General features: G+C 48.0%; 1 long non-coding RNA gene and 1 other non-coding gene across 2 annotated transcripts; both read left to right on the top strand.

Annotated features, from left to right (window-relative positions):
- Positions 1 to 6,980: 6,980 nt before the first annotated feature.
- On the top strand, positions 6,981 to 10,829 carry LOC129013963 (uncharacterized). Its single transcript, XR_008494088.1, has 3 exons — positions 6,981 to 7,007; positions 7,564 to 7,656; positions 10,721 to 10,829. It is a non-coding gene; the product is annotated as an uncharacterized LOC129013963 (long non-coding RNA).
- Positions 10,830 to 14,449: 3,620 nt separating this feature from the next.
- Positions 14,450 to 14,511, top strand: LOC129014768 (U7 small nuclear RNA). The gene has a single exon (XR_008494306.1). It is a non-coding gene; the product is annotated as a U7 small nuclear RNA (small nuclear RNA).
- Positions 14,512 to 15,103: the final 592 nt, after the last annotated feature.

Raw genomic sequence — 15,103 nt, 5'->3', positions numbered from 1 at the left:
GTGGTAGTGATGGTGTGGTGGTGGTGGTGATGATGGTGGTGGTGGTGATGGTGGTGGTGGTGATGGTGGTGGTGGTAATGATGGTGATGGTGTGGTGGTGGTGGTAGTGATGGTGTGGTGGTGGTGGTGATGATGGTGGTGGTGGTGATGGTGGTGGTGGTGATGGTGGTGGTGGTAATGATGGTGATGGTGTGGTGGTGGTGGTAGTGATGGTGTGGTGGTGGTGGTGATGATGGTGGTGGTGGTGATGGTGGTGGTGGTAATGATGGTGATGGTGTGGCGGTGGTGTTGGTGTGGTGGTAGTGATGGTGTGGTGGTGGTGGTGATGATGGTGGTGATGATGGTGGTGGTGGTGATGGTGTGGTGGTGGTGATGATGGTGATGGTGTGGTGATGGTGGTGGTGATGATGGTGATGGTGTGGTGGTGATGATGGTGGTGACGGTGTGGTGTAGTGGTGGTGGTGATGGTGGCAGTGGTGGTGGTGATGGTGATGATGATGGTGGTGGTGGTGATGGTGATGATGATGGTAGTGGTGGTGGTGATGGTGGCAGTGGTGGTGGTGATGGTGATGGTGTGGTGGTGATGATGGTGGTGGTGGCGATAGTGTAGTGGTGATGGTGGTGGTGGTGGTGGTAGTAGATGTCAACTGGCAGTACAGGGCAGGAGCAGCAGCTATGACTGGGCTTGATGTGGATCAGCCTCTGGGCTAGCTTAGACAAGCTACCTCAGTTCCCACATTTGCACAGCGGGCTTCTGAGTAATATATTAATACAGTGTGATCAGCACATGACAAGTACTCAATAACTACACGTTTTCCCTCCACTCCTAACCCTCCCCATCTCCCAGGTATTCCTCCCCCAGCTAGGGCTAGCTGTCCTCCTTGCCAGAGGGGTCCGTGGAGGCTCAGTGTTTCCAATAACTTTGCACCCTCTGCTGTCATGCTTATGCCTCTAGCTGGCAGGTACCTGGGGAAGCTGAAGCCTCAGGTACCACTTAATCTTAGCAACAATTAATGGCGAAGAAAGTGAGAGTTTTGTTCGTTTTGGATACAGCTATTCTTTATAAACCAATGAAACAATAAATATGCCAGAATTCCCAAATTACAGAAAAAATTCTATTCAATGAACAGAAGACAGCAAAACCAAAGAGGAATCATATTTAATAAATTCTGCTAAAAATATGGATGAATTGATGAGGAAAAATGAAAGGTGATTCGTATCTTTCACTTTATGCTGGAATAAATTCTAGATTCTGATATTCTGTGGAACAGTGTAAAAGACTAAGTAGGGGAGGCATAAAAAAGCATTTTGGAGCAGCCAGGTACAGTGGCTCTCAACTCTACTCCGAGCACTTTAGGAGGCCATGGAGGGAGGACCGCTTGAGGCCAGGATTTGAAGACCAGCCTAGGCAACATAGTGAGATCCCATCTCTACAAAATTTTTAAAACTTAGCCTGCCATACCTGTAGTCCTAGCTACTCGGGAGACTGAGGTGGGAGGATCACTTGAGTCCAGGAGGTCGAGGCTATAGTGAGCTATAACTGCACCACTGCACTCCAGCCTGCGTGACAGAGTGAGTCTCTGTCTCTAAAAATATATAAATAAATAAAAATTAAAAAGTTTTGCTCAAATACATTGGAAAAAAATCTGTATATGATATCCCTGTCTTGGAAATACACCACATGCATTTGTCTCTTTTGTTCACAGCTGTACAAGCCCCTAGTACCTCATAGTAGATGCTCAATAAATATTTTCTTCAACGAATAAATTACCATCGTTAAGGTTTTATAATTGCTGTAACAAAGGAAGGGATTTATTTTTGTCTAAATATTTTCCCAATTTATTTGACCATGGAACTCCTTCAGAAAAGTTTTCACACCCAAAGAGATAAGAGAAAATCAGTTTGGAAAACACTCTTCAGAAGAAAACAAACTTATCACAACTTGGGAAGAAATATATGTAATACTATGGGTAATAGAAAAAAAATGTTAGAGTTAAAAATGGAAAAGCATAACCACAAGAACATTCAAGTATATTTCAAAAGAAAATAATAAAAATTAAGATTAAAAAATAGGCCGGGTGTGGCAGCTCACACCTGTAATCCCAGCACTTTGGGAGGCTGAGGTGGGTGGATCATTTGAGGTCAGAAGTTCGAGACCAGTCTGGCCAACATGGTGAAACCCCATTTCTACTAAAAATACAAAAATTAGCCAGGCATGGTGGCAGGCGCCTGTAGCCCCAGTTACTCTTTAGACTGAGGCACGAGAATAGCCTGAACCCAGGAGCTGGAGGTTGCCGTGAGCTGAGATTGTGCCACTGCACTTACAAGGCCTGGGCAACAGAGCGAGACTCCAGCTCAAAAAAAAAAGAAACAAAAAAAAGTAACCATTAGAATGGGAGAAACTGTGACAACCTTGACAGATTAAAAAATTTACTAATAAATATATAGAGATCAAATACAGATACATAAAGAGGACATATTTGGCTGCTGCAAAAGTAGTTGTGGTTTTGGCATTAGTAGTAATTATGTAATTAACAGTAATGGCAAAGACCGCAGTTACTTTTGCACTAACCTAATTGTCTGAATAGGCAAAGGCCACCTTGACTAGGCAGTGTGTATAAGAGGAAATCATTGTCAAGCATTTTAAAGGAAAATGTTTTGTTTCACTAATAACTAAAGAAATGTAAATTAATCCACTTTGTTACTACTGTTTTGCAAATGTTGAATCAACAAGCTCTTTAAAACCTACCATTTTAAAAGTCTACCATTGAATGACTTAGGAACGCATTTTGACGCGTTGTTGGGTGGCTATCAATTTAATTTGTGCAGTCTTTCTGAAGAACAATCTAGCAACGTTCATAAAATAGGGCATTAAAATAGTTATATCCTTTGGCCAAATTATTCCTCTTATGAAGATTTTTCCCACGGATATATTAAATTAAAGGTAATTGCAAAAACCCAATTACTTTTGTACTAACCTAATAATTCAAGGGAGGAAAGAAACACATCGAAGCAAATGTTTGCGTAGGGCAAGAACACTCGGGGCGAGGAGAGGGAGGCACGCCCTCTAGTGGGGAGAATCCGAATTACCTGGAGGTGTTTTGGGGTTTGTTTTTTGGTTTTGTTTTTTGCACCCTACACCTGCTTTTCTTCTTTCCCAAGTTTTCGATTTCTTCCCTCACTCTTGCCTAATTCTACTGGTTAGAAATCCCACTCTACCATTCCATCTGTAACTTTTAAAAACTTTATAATTAAAGTGTTAAATGTATTTTAAAATTTTATTTTAAATATATTCCCAATCTCTGCCTTCATTCTCTGGGCCTAAATGTACCATTATCCTGACATCTAGCACTATAAAATGTTTTTTTCTGTTTTGACCTTTATATATGATTACGATTATTTTATACCTGGCTTCGTTTGCTCAACATTATGTTCATAAAATCCATCCATCCATATTGTTGCCGTTTGTAGCTGCAGGTTCTGTTGGCTTGTCCGTTTTTCCGTTAGATATTCCACTGCATCAACATATTTTTCCAGCCTATTCTTCGTGGGCCTTTGAATAGTTTCCAGTTCTTGCTATTACCTGCCAATAATGCTGTTATAAGCAATCTTGTATGCTTCTTAGTGTCCATGTACTCACATTTTTGTTGAACATATATCAAGGAGTGAAGTTGCTGTGACATAGAATACGCCTATGCTTTAACTTTTTTCTAGATAATGCCAAACAATTTTTCAAAGTTATACCAATTTGCACTTTCTCCAGCAGTGTATGAGAGCACCCGCTGCCCCCCATTTTTGCCATCTTGGCAGGCTGCAGTGCAGTGCATCTCTTTGCGGTTTTATTTTGCATATTTCCCTAGGGCAAATTTAAAACAACTAAAGTGGGTGGCACGCCCTGTAGTGGGTAAAATCTGAATTACCTGAAATGGTCTTTACAGCGTATACAGGCTTCCCGGGCTTTCCTCCGCCTTCTCCTCCACCAGTAGTCTCGAAGAATAAAAAGTCGAACATCTTTCATATATTTATTGTGCATTTGATATCCTCTTTTAGAAATTGCCCCTTTAAGCCTCCTGCTTATTTTTCTACTGATTTTTTAACAGCCCAATCGCTAAGATTTTTTATGTTAAATTGTAAGAGTTCTTTATAGATTCTGACAAAAGTGCTTTATCAGTTACATGTGTTTCTGCGCACACCTTTCCACCTATAACTTAAATCAGCTGATTTTCACCTCTATTAACACGAGTCTCAATTCAAATTCAATTTTGTCATATTCAAAATCGACCAGGAGATGGCGCCCTAGCCTTGCGTCTGAGCCTTCCATAGGCTGTGCCTGAATTTAAACTAAACCTCCCAAAATATTTTGTAAGGGATGCTAAAGAGATATTAAACTTTCAACCACTATAAACAGGTAGTATATAGCTGGAGCTGGGCCTCTTGGTGAGAACAACATATTAATCTTTTAGGGGAAAGTGACTGCTCAAAATAAATAAAAAGATCTTTATCACAAGGCAGGAAGCTGGGGTGAGGTTGCCCAGAAACAGGTGAGGACCCAGTGGAATCCATGGAAGCGCCCTCTAAGAAGTAACCTGCGGGCCGATTAAGAAAGTGGCACTACCTCGCAGGCCCTGGGACGGCTGTTTCACTGTTTACAAGGGCACCCGGCAGCGCAGGGTCTCAGAAGAGGGTAGAACAGGGGTTTGGTATTTTTCCACCTCCCTTCCCTTACTCCTCTTTTTCGTTTTGTTTTCATTCATTATATTTTGTGACTGCTTAAAACTTGTCCTCCTGCTTCCTCCCAGCACCCCCGCCCCCCTTGCTGAATGAATGAATGGATGGCAAGGTCTTAGCCTTCTTGATCTTAGAAATCAGTGCACATAAACTCCACACTCAAAGGAAGACCCCCAGGGAGAGCCCTACGTTTAGAGGAGGCTCCACCAAGAGGGAGCTCGGCAGGGGGCCTGGTGGGATGGGCTGGCCTGGCCTGTGCGCATGAGAGAAAGGAAAGGCATCTGCGGCCGAGGGCCATGAACAAGGGGCCGAGGCACACTGTGGGCATGGTGGGAAGGCGACCTCTTTTCTCCAGCTTTCACAAGTGCCTGGCAGGAGCCACTACGTGGACATCGTGAGTGGTTCATCAGCAAGAACACAGGAACATCAAGCCACAGATTCTACTCATTTGCTGGGGTAGCCAAGACAGGGTTTTTACCGCTATGAGTCACCACCCTCATGCCTCCAAGGCCTAGTGCAAAGAGGAGCGCATGTGGAATGTGGTGAATGATGTCATCACTGCTGTTCATTCTCACTGTCCAGAAATGGCTCCAGGCTGAGTTGCACCCTCAAAGCTTTCCTCTGTTTCACCTCTGTTCAGACCCAATGCAGGCCCCTTGCAGCCCAGAGGAATAAAGAGATGCTTAGAAAGAGGCCGTCTGTGGCCACTTGTTCTCTTTTGTTTTCTTCACTGGGGAGGACTGAGCAAGCCCACTATCTGAGCAATGTGGAAATTCCAGCCCTCACAGGGCTTCACACCTTCAAGGGGAAGGACATTGCACCATGAAACTTCCTTGCTCTAGGCCTGCCAGGGTAGGTGTCTGGGGGCTGGATTCTGGGCGGGCACCAGGTCCCCAGGTCCAGGCCGGGAAAGAGCGGTCTGCTGAGTGGGAGGGGCTGCCTGGGGCCAGGCTCTGCTCCCACTGGGGCGGACCCCACACAGGGATTCTGAGGCCTGCTGCCCACAACCTGCTGCCCAGACTGATGGTGTCCAGACAGAGGGAGGGTGACAGATGGATGCTGGGAGAGGGTACACAGCCCTGTGAATGCATCTCTTGGAGCCTGAGGTTTGAAGCCTCTTCCTTTCTTCCTGGTGCTAATGGTTTGCTGGATCCAGTTTGTACTGCTTGTAAGAGCTAATTGTGGAATTTTCAGAAATTTTGCAAAGCAGTTGTTAAATTGTCATCATTTTTAAAATTAAATTATAACAACTCATGAAAAAATAAGGTTTTGTTTTTGTTTTTGTTTTTGAGACAGTCTTGCTCTGTCACCCAGGTTGGAGTGCAGTGGTGCAATCTTGGCCCACTACAACCTCTGCCTTCCAGGTCCAAGCGATCCTCCAACCTCAGCCTCCCGAGGAGCTGAGACTACAGGTGCATGCCACACACACGTCTAATTTTTTTATTTTTAGTAGAGACGGGATTTCAGCATGTTGCCCAGGCTGGTCTTAAACTCTTGAGCTCAGGTGATCCTCCTGCCTCAGCCTCTCAAAGTGCTCGGATTACAGGCATGAGCCACCATGCCCGGCTGAAAATAAATTATTTAAAAAGCAATAAATACTGAAAACATATCACTTCCTAATTCTTGTAGTACGTTTTGCAGTTATAAATATTCTTGAGGCTTCTCGTGTCTATTGGGTCTGTAGGGTGGAAATATCATATAGCAGGTGCTACTGCACACCTCTTCCCATTCTGCCTTCAGTAACATCTTGGTAGTAGCCTGAAATTGCCCGTGGTGGGAGTATTTGTGTCATAGAAATCAGCTAATGCTGCATTGCTTGACCCCAGAGCCTGTTGTTATCCATTTAGCAGCACACCGCTGCACCTGGCCCACAGCTCCCAGAACCTGAATGTTCAGCAGCTGGGACAGCCAGCCCCCAGCTTTCCACCTGCTCTGCCAGCTCTGGACCTTTTTCTCAGCCAGACCAGAGGGGAAGGAAGCAGGAGCAGGGAGGCAGTGGGAGGGAGAGGTGGTACCATGCCCAGGAAACACCCTTGAGCCCACTCAGGGCACAGCAGGGAAGAGCTTGGCTCACTTGCAGGGTGGCAGGACCGATCTGGGGCGGGGGGGGCGGAGGCAGGGGAAACCTGGGTTATGAGGAGGGTGACAAGGTTCGTCTACAAAAATGAAAGAAGTTCAGTGATGGAGCTGAGGGAAAGTGCGGCAGGCCGGCAGCAGGCCTTGTGACGACGCAGCGGGGAAACCACAGGATTCTGCATTCTTCTGACCACAAGAGGAAGGTGAGCCGGAACCCAGCAGAAACGAAACCCCATGGCATTGGGCTGTTAGTAAAGTGCTGGCGCCTCTCCCAGGCCCCTGGTCCTCCTGCTGGGTAACGGCACAGGAGAAGAGGCAACAGGACCCCCGGGCCTGAGGTGGCCCTCCCCATGTGTCCCCAAGCTCCCTAGCCACTTGATTCTCTGCCGCTTCCTTAACAGTTGTTTCTCCAGGTTACCCCCAGCCCTCCTCTCCACATCTCTGTGTCTTCTCGCTCACACCTAAGGCTTCCAGCACCTTCTAGTTTATACATCAAGCTGGATGTCCCATGGGTACTCAGACTTGTCACCTCTCCTCCAAACCTGCCCCTCCCCTCCGATCGCATCTCGGGGAGAGCACCAAGCACCAGCGGCCAAACCTGGACGGTCTCCCTTGTCCAGTGACCTTCAGGGCCCAGGGAGCCCAGCCGCCTCCTCCACACCCCGGGCTCCCCACATTCCTCCCTGCCTCAACCCAGCTCCCAGGCCTCTGAACACAGCTCACAAATGGAAATGACTTTATATTTTTGGTTTTTTGTAGAGATGGGATCTTACTATGTTGCCCAGGATATACTCAAACTCTTGGCTTCAAGTGATACTCCTGCCTCGGCCTCCCAAATTGCTGGGATTACAGGTATGAGCCACCACACCTGGCCATGAAATGATTTTTTTCTTTTGGGTGCACTATGTCTATGACATTGCATTTACTAAACAGTAATTTCTCTCACCCTTCTGAAAACAAAGTTGTATACACAAATTCCAACCAGAACTTCATCCACTAAACACTAACTGAGCAGTTACTATGCTCAGAGTAACTGAGCAGTTACTCTCATGTGCTAGGCATGAGAGCTACAAAGGTGAACAGAGCCCGCCCTGGCCCACTTGCTGGGGAGAGTCCCATAAAGAGACGATCAATCATAACAATGCCCTGAGGTCAGGATGACAATGTAGACGTGTACACCGTCCTAGGGGCCACGGTGGGAAACCTGCCAGGTCTAGAAGCCTGGCATCCTCCCAGCCACCTCTGTCTCCCTCACTCCTTGCATCCAGTCACTCCCTGCACCCCTGGATCAAGTCTCCTTAAACTCTCAAATCTGTGCTGCCCCCTCATCTCCAGAGACACCGCCGACTTTAGGTCTCAAGTGAACTCTCTGATCCCGGCTGTTCTCCACACCAAAGCCAAAAAGGGATTTGTAAAGGGCAAAAATGACTGTGTCATTCCCCTATTTAAAACCTTCAGTGGGCCGGGCGTAGTGGTTCATGCCTATAATCCCAGCACTTTGGGAGGCTCCGGTGGGTGGATTGCTTGAACTCAGGAGTTCGAGACCAGCCTGGGCAACATAGTGAGACTCCATCGATAAAAACAAAAATAAAATCATTTTATTTTATTATTATTATTATTATTTTGAGACAGAGTTTCACTCTGTTGCCCAGGCTGGAGTGCAGTGGCACGATCTCAGCTCACTGCAACATCTGCCCCCTGGGTTCAAGTGATTCATGTGTCTCAGCCTCCCCACTAGCTGGGATTACAGGCAATGCCTGGCTAATTTTTATATTTTTAGTAGAGATGGGGTTTCACCATGTTGGCCAGGTTGGTTTCAAACTCCTGACATCAAGTGATCGGCCCACCTCAGCCTCCCAAAGTGCTAGGATTATAGGCATGAGCCACTGCACCTGGCCAAAATTCTAAATAATCACCAGAAAAAAAACCCAAAACCTTCAGTGGCTCCTGTTGGCCCTGGGATACCATCCAAACTCATTAGCATGGCTTCACAGCCCTTTCTGATCTAACCCAAATTAACATGAGAATTATTTCTTTTACTTGTTCCTGTGACAACAATTTAAGTGAACACTTGCTATGTGCTAGGCCAGTGGTTCCTGAACTTTTTGGCACCAGGGACCAGTTTCATGGAAGACAATTTTTCCACTGACGGGGCAGGATGGTTTCAGCATGAAACTGTTCCACCTCAGATCATCAGGCATTAGATTGTCATAAGAAGTGTGCAACCTAGATCCCTCCCACACACAGTTCACAGTAGGGTTCAAGCTCCTAGGGGAATCTAATGCCACACTGCTGATCTGACGGGAGGTGGAGCTCAGGCGGTAATGCCAGCTCACCCGCAGCTCACCTCCTGCTGTGCTCCTGGTTCCTAACAGGCCACGACTGGTACTGGTCCTTGGCCTGGGGGTTGGGGACCCCTGTGCTAGGCATCGTTCTGGGTACCAGGATGCAGCAGTGAACATACACACTGTACCCCCTCCTGGAGCTTGTGGTCTAGCAGGGGATACAGACACTAAACAAATAGCGACAGAGATCATTACAATTGTGTGAGTGCAGGGAAAGGAACATTTTCCTGTCAACTCCCTGCTTCAGCCACAATAAACTACTCATAGTCCCTGCCTCCTGGCCCTGGCTCAGGCTGGCCTCTCTCTTTCAGTTGGCCAAGTTCTCCAGCCCTCCTGGTCTCAGCTCAAGGTTCTCTTCTCTAAAGGAGTCTTTCCTGAACCTCCTAGGCGGTTCCATGGGATTCTGCTCCCACCCTGGGTCCTCCTGAGCCCAGCACAGGGCTTGGCATAGTAAATGCTCAGTAAATGTTTGCCACACGAATGGTGAACAGGTCCTCTTAATCCATATGTGAGTGTTTGCTTTAAAAAATAATAATTATAGAGTTTTTTACTTTGATTTTATATCTTCACAAAAGGTTAGTGCTGGGTGCTGGGTGCTAATAAAAGTAGAGAGAACCATTACATAAAATAGAATGCTTGTGAACCCGAGGACTTTCAGGGACTGCGACTAAGATGTTGAGATTGAGGGGTCTCCAGGATGCCTCAGGCCAGCAGGAGGTGGGTGGGGGCTGAGGGGAGGTGAGCCCGCTGCCCAGCCTCACATAGCCTGTGCTATGGCCACCAGCTCTTCTCTGGGCTCTTGGCCCAGAAGCCTGGCTGACCGCCGACTGCCACCCTCTACCCTTCGGCGGAAGCCTGGGGTCTGCCCCTGGATTTAGCTCCTGTGGGCTATACAGTGCTGGGGAGGAGAAGAGTAGCTGGGATCGGGATCAGAGGGGCCTAGGGCAGCTGTACCCTAGCACTTTTCCCAGGGCCACCTCGCTGAGGTTACTCCGCTCCTCTCTGCTGGGTCAGTGGAGGAGCTCCACTCCCCCACCTCCTCAGTACCTGCCGGGGTTTGAGGCTGTGTCAGGCCTAGGAGCAGCAAAGGAAGGTGAGCTCTGCCACCCACCCACTCTGAAAAGGCTGCTGCTCCCTCCAGAAGAGACTTTGTCCTGTCTGGGAGTCCCCACCTTCGGCCCCTTATCTACAAAATCCACACCGCTCCCTGAACTGCTTTCTTCCTTGGAATTACAGAGTTGAAAGATCACCTGGCCCACTCCATTTAGTTTACAGAAGTTGACACTGAGGTCTCGAGTGAGGGGTTAAGTACCCAAGATGTCACAGCAGATAATGGCAGAGTCATGATTTCTAACAAACAAACAGAAGAGGCAAGTCCCCTGCCTGTCGTCAGCCGGAGCCCCTCTGCTACGCCTGCTCCCCTGCCTGTTTCTCATGGGCTGCCCCACCTTTTGCCTCTAGTTTGAGCCTGAAAGTTACACCTCCAATGAATGAAACTCACAGGATCATTGGCATCCAGTCTTCCTCCTCCTCCACACCCACTCTCGGCCATCTGCCCTTCTCACCCACAGGTGGGAGCAAAGCTTGGTCAACCTGATAGGCCTCTTCCAGGCAGGGACAGGAGAAGGGACGGCACAGCAGCTCTGAGTCAGGACTCCTTTCGGTAAGGCGTGGACAACAGGACGGCCTGAGAGAAGGAAACCAGCCCAGGTGCGCTCTGTTTACCTTCTCGGCTCACAAACATGACCAGACCCTCCCTGGCTGGCTGGATGAAGTCCCAGCCTCTTAGTCCAGCCCTGAAGCCTCTCCCATTCCAGCCACGGTCTGCCTGGCCAGTTCCATCCCCCCACGGCTTTCCTGCCGTACCACACCATCCTCGGATTGCAGCTCGCCCTCTTGGGCCTTTCTGGCCTAGCAGGTGCTGTTCCCTCAGCTCCAATGCCTTTCCCGGCCTCTCCACCCAGCAAACTCCTTCTCTTTGTATCTTCTGCACTAACACTTCTCTCCTCCCTCCCCTTCCCCTCTCCTCCCTCCCCTTCCCCTCTTCTTCCTTTGTGCCCCGGTGGCACTTCTGAGACAATGTTACAAGCATAATAAAATAATAAAGTCATGAATCTGTGTCCTCCTCCAGACTCTCCTCAATGACAGCAATTGTGTGTTTATCTTTAAATCCTCAGAGCCCAGTATATAGTAAGAACTCAATAAAGGAAAACATTGCTCAACAAATCAATATATGGACTCTGGATTTATTCCAGAGCTAAACTGGGAAGCAAGTTCTAATGTCACATAAGGATTCCCTTCTGATTCATTTGTTCATCAAATAGTTATTGAATACTGCTACGTGCAGAGCACAATGTAGACAGAGTACGGGGAGCATGAGGCTGGGGTGGACTCACTTTACTTTCAAGGAGTTTGCATTTTGAAAGTACAGACAAGGCAGAAAAGAATTTGAGTTATAAGAAATGGCTAGCATTTACTGACCACCACTGTTATAAGCAGATTATTGCATTTAACTGAACATTAACCCTATAAAATAGGTACTTTTATTATTAGCCTCATTTTACAGATAAAAAGATTGAGGCTTGCAGAAGCGGAGAGACGTGGCCACGGTACAACTAGGAAGTCATGGAGGCAGGATTTGCACCCAGGCACAGCCCGGACCCCACCAGAATTAATGATGGTGGGGAAGCAATTAACTTTGCCTCAGGAGACTGGGAAGTCAAGGAAGGCTTCACCAAAGAATGGGTGGCTGAGATGTGCCCTGTAGGACAAGCAGGATTTCCATAGACAGGAAAGTAGCCCACCCCAAACTATAGAAAGATCTGGTATAAGAATTTTAGGGTTTAAATTAGTGGCCCTGAACCTTGTCTGCACACTGCAAACACCTGGAGGGCTTTAAAAAGCATGGATGCCCCCAGGTCCTGCCTTGGAGATTCCAATATGATTGGTCCTGGAGGCTCTACATGGGGAGGCGGGGAGGGGCCTGGTGTAAAGTGTATAAGGCGACACCTACCTGCAGCCCAGACGCTCCCTGGATGCTCCAGGTCCTGTTTGTGGAGCTTTCCTGTCCCCTTGGGAGGGGCCCCAGACAACATGGGCAGGGCTGGTCCTTCCTCAAATTCATTCCTTTTCTGACCATTTGTGACCTTCCTGTGGCCTGGAGTTGTTGAAGACTCCTTGCTGGGGAAATTCCATGGTTTCCTTGCAAGGGGGCATGGGTTCTGTAGAAGGAAGGCACCCAGCTTGCAGCATGCAGGTGCCGAGACCTGCAGGTCAGAGTGAAGACAGCTGATTTGAGGACCCTGGGCAGGCAGTTTGTGTGCTACAGACCTGACACGGGACAGGAGGCGCTGGAACCCTCCTCCTCTGCGTCCCAGCAGGCAGGCTCCGTGGGGCAAGGGCGGCCATCGGGAGAGGGCACCTGGCTTCACCGTCACACTGCTTGACGCCCTCAGAATGGTGACATCCCCCAGAGCCAGGAGAGCCAGGCTGTGTGGCTGCAGCGGGCAGGGGCTGGATTTCCCCTACTCAGGCCCAGGCAGTGACTCAGGGACAAGTGTTGAAAGCAGACAGTGACCTCAGCTCCCTCGCCCACTGGGGAGTGTCACCGTGCCCCAGAGCCCCCTCAGGGGCGGACAGCCTGGGGGCCGGTGAGATGGAAGTTGGCAGCATGGTGTCATGTGGGGCACACAGGACTCTTGCCCTCACCAGCTGGGTGCCCAGAGCTTCCTGTTCCTCATAGAAGTGATGTGAGCATCCAAGGAGGAAGGCGCATAAACAATGACAACCTGTCAGTGCCTGCTGCAATCCATATATTTATATATTATTGTTTTTCACATATTAATATAGTGTTCCCCTCTAGCGGGTCTTATTTCCTGTAAAGTTTTTTTTGTTATTATAAATACCACTGCATTTTCTTTTGAAAAACTCCTCAAACTGGCCAGGTGTGGTGGCTCATGTCTGCAATACCAGCACTTTGGGAGGCCGAGGTGGGAGGATCACTTGAGGTCAGGAGTTCAAGACCAGCCCAGCCAACATAGTGAAACCCTGTCTCTACTAAAAATACAAAAATTAGATGGGCGTGGTGGCATGCGCTTGTAAACCCAGCTACTCGGGAAGCTGAGGCATGAGAATCACTTGAGCCTGGGAGGTGGAGGTTGCAGTGAGTTGAGATCCCACCACTGCACTCCAGCCTGGGCGACAGAGCAACACTCCGTCTCACACACACACACACAAAAAAAAAAAAAAAAAAAAGAAAGAAAGAAAGAAAGAAGGAAGGAAGGGAGGGAGGGAAAGAAAAGAAAAGAAAAGAAAAGAAAAGAAATACTCCCCAAAGTGAAACCCTAGGGTACAGTATCCAAAGCTCCGGCTACCTATTGCCAGGTTGTCCTCAAAAAAGTTGACCTAAGTTGCAGTGCTCCTAGCAATATATGATTTGTACCTATTTCCTTATAGCTTTGTCAATGGTAGGTTTCATATTTTTATTTATTTTTGATAATGAATGGGTGTGCAGTGTGGCCTCCAAATAGTTTGAACAGACATTTATTTAATTTCTATCATTGCATAGAGGATCCACCTGCCTACTAGAAAAGGAGCTCCTGTGGGCCAGGCACAGTGCATCACATCTGTAATCCCAGCACTTTGGGAGGCAGAGACGGGCAGAGACTGCTTGAGGCCAGGAGTTCGAGACCAGCTTGGGTAACATAGTGAGACCTCATCTCTACTATAAATTTTTAAAAATTATCTGGGCGTGGTGGCACACACCTGTAGTCTCAGCTACCCAGGAGGCTGAGGCAAGAGCATTGCCTGAGCCCAGGAGTTCGAAACTGCAGTGAACTAGGATCTCACTGCTGCACTTGAGCCTAGGAGACAGAGTGAGATCCTGTCTCAAAAAAAATGGAAGGAAGGAAGGAAGGGAAGGAAGGGAAGGAAGGGAAGGGAAGGACAGGAAGTACGGGAAGGACAAGAAGGACCGGAAGGAAGGGAAGGTCGGTCTCTCTGGAATGTGGTCCCTACTGGATGGCAGGTGGGTGGATCAATGTGCAAGCCTTCATTCACGTCAGGGATGCCTCCCTGAAGCCCAGGCAGGCCTCTTGCCTACGCTTCCACAGTCCTGTGACCCTTTCCTTCAGTCACCTTCTCATAGCTGTCATTTTGTGTGCATTTGGGAAACTGGTTAGTTTATTTCTTCCCCCACAAGACTGTAACCCCATGAGGACCTACTGTTTTGCTCATCATTGGATCACTTATCACCTGGTGTGTGCCTGGCAGACAGTAGGCATTCATTTAAATATTTGCTGAAGTGTTACAGCTCTTTTAGAATTTGTCTATCAGGCTTTCTGGTTTTTGCTGGAAAGCCCCCCTCCCCCAAGAAAAGTAATTTAAAAAATGAAATACATACATACATACATAAATATTCGTTGAATAAATGAATACTTGAAAATCTCATGAGTAAGTATCCAGAGCTCAACTGTGGTATGTATCTTTGCAAAAGGGTTTGTCACTGGGCTTAATCAGAAACATTTAAGGAGGACCTACCACGTGCCATGTACTCTGTAGCATGGGGTAGGGGGGCAGTTATACAAAAGTGAGAACACAAGGTCTCTGCCCTTAAAAACACAGGCTGGTGGTGAGACCCACGCATCTGCTGTGTCTGCTGTGGGCTTGTGCCCTGTTCTCCCTGTAAAGGAAGCTTCAGGGGCAAGTGAAGCTGTTTACCCATGGTCATGGCAGGATGCAGCCATCTGGGACATCCTAGCCCCCAAGATTAGAACAAGTGTGGCCAGCCTAAGCCATAGTCTCCCACGGTCAGATGGCCAGTGACTTAGAACTAGAGAAGTGGGAAGTTTGGGCACTGGGAAGGATCTCGGAAATGCTCTAACACTTGGCTTCATCCTGAACCCCCAGGCGCAAATCCCAGCTCTGCTGTTACAGGGCCATGGCAGCCAGGCAAA

This window comes from Pongo pygmaeus, chromosome 16, assembly GCF_028885625.2.
Source record: "Pongo pygmaeus isolate AG05252 chromosome 16, NHGRI_mPonPyg2-v2.0_pri, whole genome shotgun sequence".
In the NCBI taxonomy this organism is placed as follows: Eukaryota; Metazoa; Chordata; class Mammalia; order Primates; family Hominidae; genus Pongo; species Pongo pygmaeus.
This window is presented reverse-complemented; position numbering and strand designations above follow the sequence as displayed.